We start from the raw sequence: 14,465 nt of genomic DNA, 5'->3' as shown, positions 1-14,465 counted from the left end.
TACAGATTTGTCTTCATGTAGTAATCCTATTTTTAGAAACAGAATGAAGTTAGTCTGGCATGAGTCATACTTGATGAAGCCATTCTAGCCCTTTGTGATCACTGCTTCCCTTTCCAGATGGTCATCAACCATCCCTTTAATAATCTATTCTAATCAGTTCTAAGAAATAGAAGTCATCCTCATTGTCTCGAGCCTTTGTAGATTCTGTCCTCTTCTAGTTTTTGGAATTGGCCCTTCTCCAATGTGCTATACTCCCGTTTTCCAGGATCTTTCAGATATTACTGACAGTGGCTCAGCAATCACACTTGCTAGTTCTTTCAGTATGTGAAGATGTAGTTTGGCTAAACCAAGGAATTTGAATTCATCAAGGGAAAGTAGGTACTCTCTTGCTTGCTTTATGTATCAGTTCCCCATTGGCCATTTTGATCCTGTCATTTCCAGTACAAAGGCCATTCTTGGCAGATAAAACAGAAGCAAAATAGTAATTGAGCAGCTCTGCCTTCTCTCTATAGTCAGTTATCAGTATCTTAGTCACTCCAGGCAAAAGTCTTATCCCTGCACTGATCCTTTTTCTCCCAGGCTAGAAAAAAAAAAGACAAAAACCTTTTCTTTCCCATAACTTCCTTTGGCAGCTTCAACTCATTCTGAATTTCAGCACTGTGGACATTTTTATAGGCCTTTATCATGCTTTTATATATATATGTGTATATATATATATTCATATATATATACACATATATATGTACATATGCATATATATGCCTATATATAAACATATTCATCCTCTGATACTTGACCTTGCTTGCAACTTCTGCCCATTTCTTTTGAAAATCTAAGTTGGTTGGTGAGTTCCTCTGCTTCTGCTTTGATGTCTTCAGGCAAATCCCATTTTTCTTCCTCATTGGAACTGATTCCTTTTGTGTCTTCCAAATTTATTAGGCAAATCTCATTCCTCTTAGACTGACTTATGCTGTAGAATTTTAGCCCATGAGATTCTCCCTATCTTTCCTCTGAGCTCTTTGAAATCTGCCTTCCCAAAATCTAGGGCACATGCCAGATTATGCCCAGATCTCCTCCTTTTTGTTGCAAACTCTAGGAGAGATCATTCATATCCTCCCTAGGGCACCAATCATTTCGGTGCACAACAACCAGTCCCTCCCCGTTAACAAGAATCAGATAAAGAATATATAATTTCTCTTTGTTGGTTTCTCCATATTTTGAATGATGAAATTATCATTAAGAAAAATCAAAAAACTATTAACTGTTATGCTTTTATTAGAGAGGGAATTCCAGCAGATGCCTAGATAATTTAAGTCTCTCATTACTTGCTAGATCATACCTCTGTGTTAGACTTGTGGATTGATTCCAAAGTTCTAGTTGGTTTCTTCTTTGTGTCCAATTATTCAAGGAGCTTACACTCTAATGAGGGGAAGAGACACCCTATAAAAGGAAGCTGGAAATGGGAGAGGGTTTGGAGACAAAGTTATTGGGTTCAGAGGCAAAGCAGGCATTCTCGAGAGGAATAGCAAAAGGTTGGCCTAGGTGTTTTCCTTAAATGGAGGTTCTAGCAGGAGCCAGGCAATGGGGTTGAGAATTTCCAGTGTGTGAAGTCTGGGGCTGAAGTGAGGTTTCATCTAAGAGAACATGATAGAGGAAGTCCAGAAGACAGCCTAAAGAGCAATATCCAAGTAGTCTGTGAAATCTCTTGTTTCTTCTATAGAACTTCACCCAAATACTCTCCACCATATTTTCTTATTTGAGGTTCTGGATTTCTTCACATTAATCTTTTTTTTAACTATTGCCTTCTTCTTAAAACCATTACTACATATTTGTTCTAAGGTAGAAGAGCAATAAGAGCTAGGCAATTGGGGTTAAATGTTTTGCCAAGGGGCACATAGCTAGGAAGTATCTTGGGTCAGATTTGAACCCAAGAATTCCTGTCTTGAAGCATGGCTTTCTATCCACTGAGCCACCTAGTTGCCCCCATTAACATACTATTTTAATATGCAATGCTACTCCTTTCTCCCATTCTCATTCTTTTATATCTTTTGATCCTATATCTTTTTTTTTTATTTTAAACCCTTAACTTCTGTGTATTGACTTATAGGTGGAAGATTGGTAAGGGTAGGCAATGGGGATCAAGTGACTTGCCCAGGGTCACACAGCTGGGAAGTGTCTGAGGCCGATCCTATATCTTTTGAAAAATGTGTATTCGTCTACAGCCACATTTGGGTCATGGTTGTATCCCACCAAGCCTCAGTGATATCTGTGAGATCAAATTTTCCTTCTTGCATCAGGATTTTGAGTTCTTTTTGTTTTTTACCTGAACTTTGGGCATCTGTATATAGACATTTTGGAACAGGAACTTTACTGCTTTACTGCTGAATCTTTTTTGTTTGTTTGAATTTTGTCTCCTATAAATTCCTGGATATCTATTATTGTGCTTATTCCTGCATTGTAGTTAAGGAAATCAGGTGGCACAAGCACTGGGCTTGGAGTCAGGAAGACCTGAGTTCAAATCCAGTCCCATATGCTTATTAGCTATGTGATCCTGAGCAAAGCACCTATGCCTGCCTTAGTTTCTTCCACTATAAAATCAGAATCACAGTAATATCTATCTCTTAGGTTTGTTGTGGGGATCAAATGAGATAAAAAGATTATCACAGTTCCTCGCACACATTAAGCACTTAATAAATCCTTGTTCTCTTTTCTTTCCTTCTACAATCTAAGGCAGTGGTTCCCAAACTTTCTTGGCCTACCGCCCCCTTTCCAGAAAAAATATTACTTAGCGCCCCCGGACACATACTATCACCGCCCCCTTACAGTTATTCACTGCCCCCAAATACACTTGTGGCCATCATTGTTCCGCTGGATTGCTACAGCACCCACCAGGGGGCAGTGGCGCCCACTTTGGGAATCACTGATCTAAGGCATCTAGCTTATTCACAGTCGATAGAGAGATAGATAGAGACACACATACAGAGATAGAGAGAGATATGGAAAGACAGAGAGAGAGACACAGAGATAGAGAGACATAGATAGGTAGATAGATAGATACATACATACATACATACATATATACATACATATAGATACATGGATACATAGTTACATAGATAGATGATATACATTCTTCACCCATTTTTTTCTTTTTCTTTTAAAAAAAAATCTTTACTATCTATCTTGGAATCAATGCTGAGTATTAGTTCTAAGGCAGAGGAGTAGTAAGGCTAGGCAATTGACTTACCCAGGGTCCCATAGCTATTAAATGACTGAGGCCAGATTTGCACCCACAACCTCCCATCTCCAGGTCTAGATCTCTATCCACTGAGCTACCTACCTGCCTCCCCCTGCCCATCTTTTTTCAATTCAATGCCCTTTTAATTAGATTTTCAAGATATTTTTAAAACTTGTTAGGTGAATTCGATCAATGCCTAGGAAACCTGTCATGCCTATTACATTTTATTTAAGCTGTGTTGCAGATGCTCAAGTCCTATCCACAGACACCACATTCTTAGCAAGCTGTTCACTTGCCAAATCAATTTTTCTCCCTCGCATCTTTTGCCTTCAATGGGCAACAGTGAGAAAAAGACAGATTGTGCCTCACTGGTCTTCAGTTTCTTGCCCAAGTCTTCCTGAATATCTGGCAATATTTTCTAGGTTCCTCCAGGCACTGTCATTTGTGTCCATGTGAAGCACCAGAAGTCAGTAATTGACATCTGTTTTGATAAGTCTTGGGAGGTTCTCTTATGCTTTGGATATATGCCCCAGGAAAAGAATAAACCTTTCTATTATTGATGTCAGGTTAAGAAATAGCTGCCTCAGTACCCTGACTACCAATCATTAAACAAGGAGCTGCCTCCTCCTGGAAGTGTCAAGCACCCATCTCTTTGTTTTAAAAACCCTTCTGTCTTGGACTGGATATTAAGTACTGATTTTAAAACAGAAGAGTGTAAGGGCTAGGCAATTGGGATTAAGTGCCTTGCCCAGATTTACACAGCTAAAAAATGCCTGAGGCAAGATTTGAACCCAGGTCCTCCTGATTCCAGGCCTGGTACTCTAACCACTGTGTTGCCCAGCTGTCCCTAAGCACCCTATCTCTTAAGAAGGAGCTTCAAATAAGTTTTAAAGCTCTAACTATTCAGCTCTTCTTTTCCATCCTCCGATCTAGTCATCCATTAATCAATAATGGATTTTATTGATTCTAATAATGGAATTTATAAACCACTGCATGTCAGTCACTTTATTAAATGGGAAGAAGGGAACAAATATCTATTAAGCACCTGCTATGTCCCAGGCACTGGGCTAAGTGCTTTACAAATATAATCTCATTTAATCTTCACAACAACTCTACAAGCTAGGTGTTATTAAGATCCCCATTTTATACTTGAGGAAATTGAGGCAGACAGGTCAATTGATCACATAGCTAGGAAGCATCTGAGGCTGGATTTGAACTCATGTCTTCCTGATTCCAAGCCTAGCAGTTATTCATTGTATCACCTAGATGCCCAAGCAATAGAGATACAAAGAAAAGCAAAAACTGCCTCTACCCTCAAGGACCTTACATTCTAGCTTACCCTATAACAGATAAATAAGTGTATTCAACATACATTCAGAAAAGACGGATGGTAACCTTAAAGGTGAAGGATCTAGTACTCAAGAGGACAAGGAAAGATCTCCTGTAGAAGAGAGAATTTAAGGGAGGTGAGTCTTAATGAAGTTAGGGAAACTGAGAAGCAAAGGTGAGGAAGACATTCCAGAAATGGAACAAAGATAGAAGATAGGATTATCTTATTATTAATATATTATTATTATATATAAAGAACAGTAAACAGACCAGCAGGGATGGATCATAAAGAATGTAAAAAAGGCAAAAACGTGAGAAGGATGAAAGGGACACGTTATCAAGAGCTTTAAATACCAAACAAAGGCCTTGATGTCTGATCTTGAAAGTAACAGAGAATTACTTGAGTTTCTTGAGCCATGGTGCTGGCATGATTAGAGATAGACTCTAATAAAGTAGCTTTTTCAGGTATAGGGAGGATAGAGTAGCATAAGAAAAGAATTGAGACAGGGTACTATATAACAGTCCCTGCACAAGCTGGTGAGGGCTTGAGCCCCAGTAGAAAAGAGGATTTATATGAGAGATACTATTAAGCAATCTGGGGAGCCCCTATGGTCCTGTTCTCAGAATACTAATTTAAATGCATAAAATAAAACACAGGAAACCAAAAATATGGAAATAGTTAGTGAACTGATGCAGAGTGGAATAAGCAGAACCAGGCGAAAGCTGTACGCAGTAACAGCAATATTGTGGAATGACCAAATGTGAGAAACTTGGGTGCTCTCAGCAATACAATGATCCAGGACCATCCTGAGGAACTAATGACAAAGAAGGCTACCCACCTCCAGAGAAAGAACTGTTGGAGTCAGAATGCAAATCAAAGCATATGATTTGTTACTTTCGTTTATTTGTGTTTTTATTTGAGGGTTTTGGTTTATATGAGTACTCTCTTACAACAATGACCAACACAGAAATGTTTTGCATGATGATATACGTATATCCAAAATCAAATTACTTACTATCTCCAAGAGGGAAAAGGGAAGGGGGAGAGGGAGTCAATTTAGGTCTTATAATTTGGGGAACTATATGTTTTAAATTGTTATTGGATATAACTGAGAAAATAAAATATTAAAAACAATCTAATATTATATTAATGTATCAATATTATATTATGTAACAATATATTAATATTTAAAATAAAAATCATTATCTATATATACACACACATATATGTACTTTTTAGAAAAATTCAGACTTGAGGTTCAGACTCTTGCTTTTGAGTATATGATTCTGTGAATATTATATGTAGACAATGACTCCATCTGTGGTAATAGTACAGTTCTAATATAATTTATTGATTGAATTCTCCAGGATACTTTGATGTCTGAATTTGAAGCATGGAAATTTTCCATCATTTATGAAAAAGAATGAGTTTTTGGCACAACTACTTCTTGCTTCAGTGAGAGAAGACTTTGAAATACGATGCTACCTAAGAGAGGAAAAGTCCAAGATGAAGGAAATCATGTAGGTGATTTGGAGGTTCTTAAACTAATGAAGTAGACAAGATGTTGAATATGGAGAGGAAAAGTCTGGGAGAAACTGAGGGAAATTTAAAGGAGAGCAATCTTGAAGCCTAGATATTTGCCCATATACTCCCATAATGAGGGTCAGAGGACCTAAATTGTAATCCTGCCTTTGCTATTTATTATCTGTGTGACCTTGGGTAGGTTATTTAACTTCTTTTTCTAACCCAAATTTTTTCTTAGTTTGTTCAACAAGGAGTTGAAAAGAATGACCTATGGAGTCTCTTCTGGCTCTAAATCCTTTGAATAGGACCTAGACTTTAAGTTTTCTAACATTTACTCATGGGGAAAGGTAGTTCAAACTTCAAAGGGACATCTGGGGACTTCTAGTGGTTCAGAAGATATATGAGTTTGTGTCTTGAAGAGTTCATTGTTAAGATATTTCCATTCTGTATTTTATTTTTATAAAACCCTTACCTTCCACCTTGGAATCAATATGGGTTCCAAGGCAGAAGAATGGTGGATATCAATAGACACACAAACTGGACAAGAGAGGCCAGGACAAGAGAAATGTCATTTACTCACTGAGTCTTCATCCTCATAGAATTTAATATAGAATTCTTTATAATACACACCAAAAAAGAGCCAGTGGGCTGGATTTTTTTTAATGCTGTGTTTGTTTTGTGTGGGTTCTTTTAGATGCACCGAGAGAAAACTGAATGATTCACACAGGTGCTTCAGAAAATCTGGACTCTCTTCACAGAAATCCTTCAATGAGCTGTTACATAAAACAAGCTTTAGCTTGCCAAGTATCTCTCCATCGTCAAAATACAATTCGCATTGACTAAAGAGTTAAATTTCCAGGAGTCTGGGGCCAAATTCATTCAGAGAACCTAAATGCAGGTGTGCTTCTCCACCTCATCCCTACCTACATCCCCCTTTTGGAATAAAATTCCTCTGGTTTTCGACTTATTGCTATATCTCAGGGGCTATATTCTCAGGAAGAGAAAAGATTTATTAACACCCTTATGACTTGAAGACAAAAATAGACATGTGCAGGTATAGTTCTTTTATTTTGGTCAAATTAACCATTGATTAACCACGAAGGGAAATTTTTTTCTCTCTCAGAAATGGAGAGAAGAAGGGGTATCCTTTCCATTTTTATGGCACATGAAAGTTGTTTTTTTTTTCCCTTAGTGCCTAATTTAAAGGCAAACAAAAACACCTGCCAATTTTCAGGTACATCCAGTATGGAAATCAAGTAATTATAACTTGCTTGTGCATGCCCTTTTGCACTGGTATGCAAGTATAAGTTGCATATGTAACCTGATATCAAAATCATGGAAACATTTTTTAAACCCTTTAAGTTATCCAATCCCTGGCCTGAGGGACTGGGGAAAGAGTAGCTGATTGCACCTATTATCCTCTTACTTCAAGAATGGAAACTCTGTTTGGAGGTTTCAAATAAAATCAATTTGGAACTGTCACTTCATTATGGAATCAGAGGGTGTCTCAAAAAGTCTGCAGTTTTCAGCTACGCGAAGACTTTGGGGACACCCTGAATTGTGGAGTCATTCTCTTCTCAACAAATGGAGAAGAAAGGAATCCATGTAAGGTGCCTTTGCTCCACTGAATTCACAAACAACTATCTTGGTGAATGTAGTGCCTATAGTAATGAAAGCTATTAGGTTAATAACCAAGGACTCTGTGGAGGCTTGCCAGTGTAGATTTTTGCCCTATTGCCTCATCAGAGAATCTTAAAGGACAATTAAGTTTAAAGTCAATAATCAACCAATCCATTAAGAGAAACTATGCTAAGACCACCAAGCCATTTCCCAAGGGTTATAGACCAGGACTGGGGAACCTTTTCCCAGTTTGAGTGCCCAAAGGGCAAATTCAAGCTGTCTGTGAGCCCCTAGATTACCAAAGAGAGCTGAGGGAGAAAGTGCTCACTTGGGGTGGCTGTACAGAGGAGTGGGGCATGCAAAAAATGTCTTTGGGTGCTGGAAAGAGGGGGAATGAGCAGCTCCCTAAGTGCTGGCTCTGCACATGTGCCATGGCTTCACCAACTCAGTTCCAAATAGACATTTGGAATTAGGTTAAAGAAGTGACTATAATATCCATTTCCTTTGCCCAAGAGATCCTACTGCTAGTCATACACCCCAAACTGGTCAAAGATAGAAAGGTCCCACAAACCACCCAAATATTTATAGCTGCATGTTTTGTAATAGAAAAGAACTGGAAACAGAATAGATGGCCACCAAATGGGGAACAGCTGAATTGTGGAATATGAACATAATGGACTATTACTATACTATATTCTTTTGTGTTACCTGTACACAATATTTTGGGGGTTTCTGGGACCTTTCCAATCTTCCATCTAACAATGGAATCTCTTGGGCAAAGGAAATGGACCTTTGAGGTTCTTCCTTAACATAATTCCAAATGTCTTTCAATAACCTATCAGAAATGGCTTGGTAGTAGGAAAGGGGAGAGGGATACATTTAGAAAAGATGATGTAAGAAAGATACAAACAACCTATTTGAAAAGAAAAGAACAAACCCTCAAAGAGCTTGATGACATATATCTATGTCTGCATGGGGTAGAACTGACTTGAATATCCATTCCTTATGGTTTTCTGCAACTTGTTTATACAGACTGGTTGACAAGTGCCCATAAATATCAGTTTAGTCATAAATAGGATGGTCTTATCAAGTTGTGCTGAATCATAGGATGCTAGATCTTAGGATTATAAATATAGAATTGGAATAGACCTTAGAAGTCATACAGTCTAGCCTCGTTGTCACAGATTCTGAGTTAAAAGGGTCCTTAGACACTAGGTAGCCTAATCTCTTTTCATTTTACAGATAAGAAAACTGAAATCTAGAGAGGTTGTAAATTGCCTGTGGCCACCTAGGAAAAGACCCTTTTTTCTCTCCAATTTATTGATCAACTAGTATATGTAGGTAGGACACTATGGTAGGTAGACAATGAGTGAGAGTATTTCTTCCTTTAAGGTGTAGTTCAAGAATCCTAATTGCCAATTCCTAGAGCCTTCCCTCTCAGACAACAATATATTTAACTATGATGTGGATATTTGTATTTATTTAATTCATATTTGTGTATAAATTTGTTGCCTCCTCAATTATTTGAATAGGGATTTTCTCATTCTAGGTATTTCTATTGTCTCATTCTATGTATTTGTATCAGTGCCTAGAATAGTGCCTGGGACATGATAAGTGCTTAATAAATATGAGTTTATTATTTAATTGGATGATAATCTAAACTAACTCATAATTATTACATCAGAGAAGTGCAATATTCTATATGTACCTCTAAAGGAGATGATTATGGAATTGAGGGGGGGGGAAATCAAGGAAGGATTCATTGAAGAGGCACTGGATAATAGAAATCACCTAAGGGTGATATTGATTTGGGAGCCAAGAAAGTCTAAAGCAAGGATTCTTTAACTGGGGACTATGAATCTTAAAAAAATATTTTAAATAACTATTTAGGTCATTGGTTTTATCTGTAATCCTCTATATTTTAAATTATGCACTTAAAAACATTTATTCTGAGAAGGGATCCATAAGTTTCACCAGATTGCCAAAAAATTTCATGACATAAAAAAGTTTAAAACCCCTGGTCTAGAGAGTGAGAGATTCTAGAGTGGTGATAAGTAAATCATTAAAGCAGCAAACCATTGAATATGACGGTATATAATCAGATTAGGGAAGATGGCTTGGGCAAATAGGTCTCAAGTGATTAGAAATCACAATGAAGGAGAAGAGCAGGCTTAGTGTGAAGGAAGGAATTAGGAAAGGCAGAAGGATGAGATTGCTTTTAGTAGTTATGGATCTTGGAGCTGATATCCATTAAGAGAGTAAAAATCTAAGGCCATGCTGGTGAACCTATGGTACACATGTGCCAAAAGGGGCTCTGATCATGCCTACAGTCACCTGCCAGAGTTTGTTACTAGAAAGCCAGAGGGATCAGGATGGAGCTGTTCCCCTCCCCCTCTCCATGCATCTGAGGACATTTCTCATATTATCTGCCCCTCTGCCCAGTAGTCCAATGGGAGCACTTCCTCCCGCCCCTGTCTGGGGTAAGGTGCTGGAGGAGGTGGGGGGAGGTGGTGCTCACATGCTGTACAGACAGTGGCCTGTTGAGTCTGTGGTGAAGGTGATTCTCATGGCAGGATTGGAGAGGAGCTAGGTTTGAGAGGAGCATAGCTCACAGGTGGCACATAGCTGGAGAGAAGCATAGCCTTAGGGGAGTAGTGCCATTGGGCCACTCTTCTCTCCCTCTCCACATGCGCCTCTCATCACCTACTTCATCACCTTCAACACCTTCCTTCCTACCTTCCCTGTCTGGGGTATAGGGGAGGTGGGGGGGGGTGAGGTAGGGAGGAGGATACAGTACTCTGTCTGGGGGGTGGGGACAGGGCATGGCACTCCATCTCTAAAAGGTTTGCCATCTCTAGTCCAAGGCTTGCCCATGTAAACATACCTCTGAAGAAGCTTCCTTCAAGCTCAGCTTCAGGGCAACCTCCTTAAAAAGGCCTGTTCTGATTCCCCAGTTGCTAAAAAGCCCTCCATGTCTAAATTATTTTGTATTTACTTAATTTGCATTTTGTTTTTATCTGAATACTGTACATATTGTTCCTCCATCCCCACCTCCAATAGAATGTGAGCTCCATGAGGATCTGGAGTGTTTGGCCATTGTTGTCATCATTATTTTGACTTTGCATCTGAAACACTTAGCATGATGCCTGGCACATAGTCTGCAAGTTGTAGATGTATATGTTGAAAGCATTCTTTGTATGCCAGACACTAGGGATACAAAGGGAGGAAAAATGGAAGAGTTGGTACCCTCAAGGAAGATCCATTCTAGAAGATGTAATGGATAGAGTGTTGAACTTGGAGTCAGGAAAGAGCTAAGTTTGAATCTTGCCTCAGATCTTTACTAACTATATGGCCCTGGGCAAGTTGCTTAACTTCTGACTCAGTTTCCTCATCTGTAAAATGAGGGTAATTTAAATGCATCTATCTCAGTTGTGAGGATAAAATCATTGTAGTGTGCTCTGTAAGCTCACAGTGCTTTATAAATGCTAAGAGAGAGATAGCATGTGTGTATATAAATATGAGTGAAATATATACAAAATTATTTAGGAGGAGGAACTCACAGCTGGTAGGGGTCAGAAAAGGCCACAGAAAAGGTAACAGTTTGAACTGAACTTGTGGGGGAAAGTCAGGATCCTAAAAGGCAGAGGTGAAGAAGGACGAATAAATGAATCCCCCTCTGCTTCCTTGTTTACTGACTTTCTCTCCACTTGTTTACCCACTTACACTCAGCACACATGCCATTCAAACTCCTCCTACCCCCAGGAACATGAAAATCTTGTTTCATCATACCTAAATAAAATATACCTTAATAATAACAGAATGACATGGTAGATCACTCAGCAAGAGACCAGGGAGGATAGACTGACTGACCAACCGACAGATAGACAGACAGACAGACAGATAGATAGATAGATAGATAGATAGATAGATAGATAGATAGATAGATAGATAGATAGATAGATAGGTAGATAGGTAGGTAGGATATGGTATGTGCATGTGTGTTTGTGTGTACGTGTGTGTATCCTGAGAAGTGGAGCAAAACCACCAAATTCTGGGAAAACTTCAAAACCTTTCTGGGATGAGAATGAATACTATACAATAAAAATGCAAAAAAAAATATTTGACAGGTGTTTACCATGTGAAAATCACTGTGTTAGGCACCAAGGAGAATACAAAGCTAATAGTCTCTGTCCCACATGGAGTTTACAGTATGGTAGAAAGATAACAATACAGAGAGCTATACTAGAATGGCACTGTAAGCAGGCTGAGAAATTGGAATCCCCATCTGAACATAGCAAACAACACAGCACAGGGCTCATAATTTCACAAACAAATAAAATTCTTCATGGGCCCATGGGAACTGACTACCACTTGAGCCAAGACATCTTATCATGCCTGAATGATTAGACTGCCTGTTGGATCACTTCTTCTCTTAGAAGGAATGTCTTATAAAATAATAGAATAGTTCCCTAATGAATAACATTGATGAGCTCATCAAGACTATCCTGGAAAATTATGATGATACCCACTACAGTCCAAGAAACAGTCAGCCACCAATTTGGTTGCCTCAAGAAGGATCAAGAAACCATGGGGATATGTTGTTTTCATCCTCACTGTGAGCATCTTCATTCTTCACACTCATCTTTAACATCTAAGATCATACTTCATATTCCAACTAGCCCTCCATCCCACTCATCTCCTTACTATGTTTTAGGAACTGTGTAAAGTGTTAGGGGCACAAATACAAGAAGCAAGAGAATCATTAACTTCCAAGAGTTTACATCCCAAAAGAAGAAGAATATACATATAGATAATAGTGTCCAGAGAGGAGTGATTTGGTTGAAGATCTTACAAAGATTAAAAATCAAGTCAAGGCAATTGATTGACAGTCCTCTCTCATAATTGTGAGTATTATTGATTTTATTATTGTTTTCAAAGCTAGAAGGTAGAAGAGGGATAAAGTAAAAATGAAGTAGAAGTAATAATCCCTTTGAGCTTAATAACTTTCAAATTTGTCTTTGACACTACATCTTCCATTTTATGTGGCATACTACCTGCCTATCTAAAATCCGCCTCAAGAATTCCCTCACCTCCCTCTTGAATTGACAACTCTCTAGCTTGGCAGCTACCTAAGTGTTAAAGGACAGAAACTGTCACCAACTTCCTGAAATTTTTCCAAAGCACTCCCAGGGATACCAGAAAAGAAGGGCATATCCAGTGAGTTTATATGATGTTTTCCCTTAGCTTCCATCATAATCATCTTATGCCCTTACCAACTATTCATAATAGAGACCAACACACCCAATGCTGCCAATTTTTCCCAAAAAAAATATAGAAAAAAAAAGTTGGCGGGATCATGGAAAGAACAGGCATACTAATGAATTATTGGTGGAGCTCTGTATCAGTCCAACCATTTTGGAAAGTGATTTCAAATGATGTTTTAAAAGTAACTAAAATGTCCAATACTCTTTAACCTAGAGATTCCACTGTACGCACATACTCCAAGGATGTTAATGACAAAAAGACAGACAATATATACACCAGAATATTTATAGCAACTTTTTTTTGTATGTGTGGTAGCAAAGAATTAGAGCAATGTAGATGCCCACCAACTAGAAAATTATTTTTAAAAAAACAAGTTATGCCACAGAAATCTGATGGAATAATGTGCTCTAAGAAATCACCAGAGAAGCATAGAAAGATGCATAAACTGATAAAAAGTGAAATAAGCAAAATAACAAAATGACAACACAACATAAATGCAAAGAATAACTATGAAACACTTGAAAATGAATATTCCAAGTTACAAAAAACAAATTTGACCCCTAAAAAGAGATATAAGAAGATAACTACCCCTCCTCCTTTGCAGAATGGGTGTGTGTGGGGGGAGATGATAGATTTAGAATAACAAATATAATGTCAGAACTTTTTCAATGTATTGATGAATGTTGCTGGACTTTTTTCCTCCTTTTTTATTTGTTGTAAGGGATGGTTCTCTGGGAGAAGAAAAGGGAGAGACACAAGGGGAAATTTAGGTGATGTAAAAACAAAAGATACAAAAAAAAGTTTTCTTAAAAAAACTGAATACTGTAAGTTATAATCACTAAGCTTGATTCCAAACAAGAGATAAGAAGACACTTCCATTTTTATTTTTCTCAGAGGTGGGGGACCATGGGTGTGGGACACTCCATAAAACTTTTTCAATATGTTGGTTAGGGTGGAGGAACTTTCCCCCCTTTAATTCTTCTTTTAAAATTATTTATTATAAAGGACTGAATGCTGGGAGAAGTGGATACAGGAGTATAGTAAGAAATGTTGATTATGTAAAAAAATCCTGAATGTATACAAATAATTAACTTTTTAAAAAACATACATAATGATGTAGTGGAGAGTCATCCTCTCTGTCCTTGCCCTCCTCTTCTCATGCTTTTGTCTTCTCCCACAAGTTGACCTCAGCAAACAATTGTAATGGATTGCTAGGGAGATCTTGGAAATAAGGGCATGTCTGGGACAAGGAGAAAGATATCTCCATCATCTTTTATATCAACTATAAAAAAATCTATAGTCTTTTTAGACTGCTGAATGAGTTCAACTAAAATTAAAGCCAATTAGTTTATATGTACAGACACAAATACACAGGCACTCAGGCACACAGATACAGGACATAGTGTTCCAAAAGTGCCTTAATAGAGTTTTTTTACCTTCCTTCCTCCTTCCTTCCTTCCTTCCTTCCTTCCTTCCTTCCTTCCTTCC

Source organism: Gracilinanus agilis, chromosome 5 (assembly GCF_016433145.1).
Source record: "Gracilinanus agilis isolate LMUSP501 chromosome 5, AgileGrace, whole genome shotgun sequence".
NCBI classification, from domain to species: domain Eukaryota; kingdom Metazoa; phylum Chordata; class Mammalia; order Didelphimorphia; family Didelphidae; genus Gracilinanus; species Gracilinanus agilis.
This window is presented reverse-complemented; position numbering follows the sequence as displayed.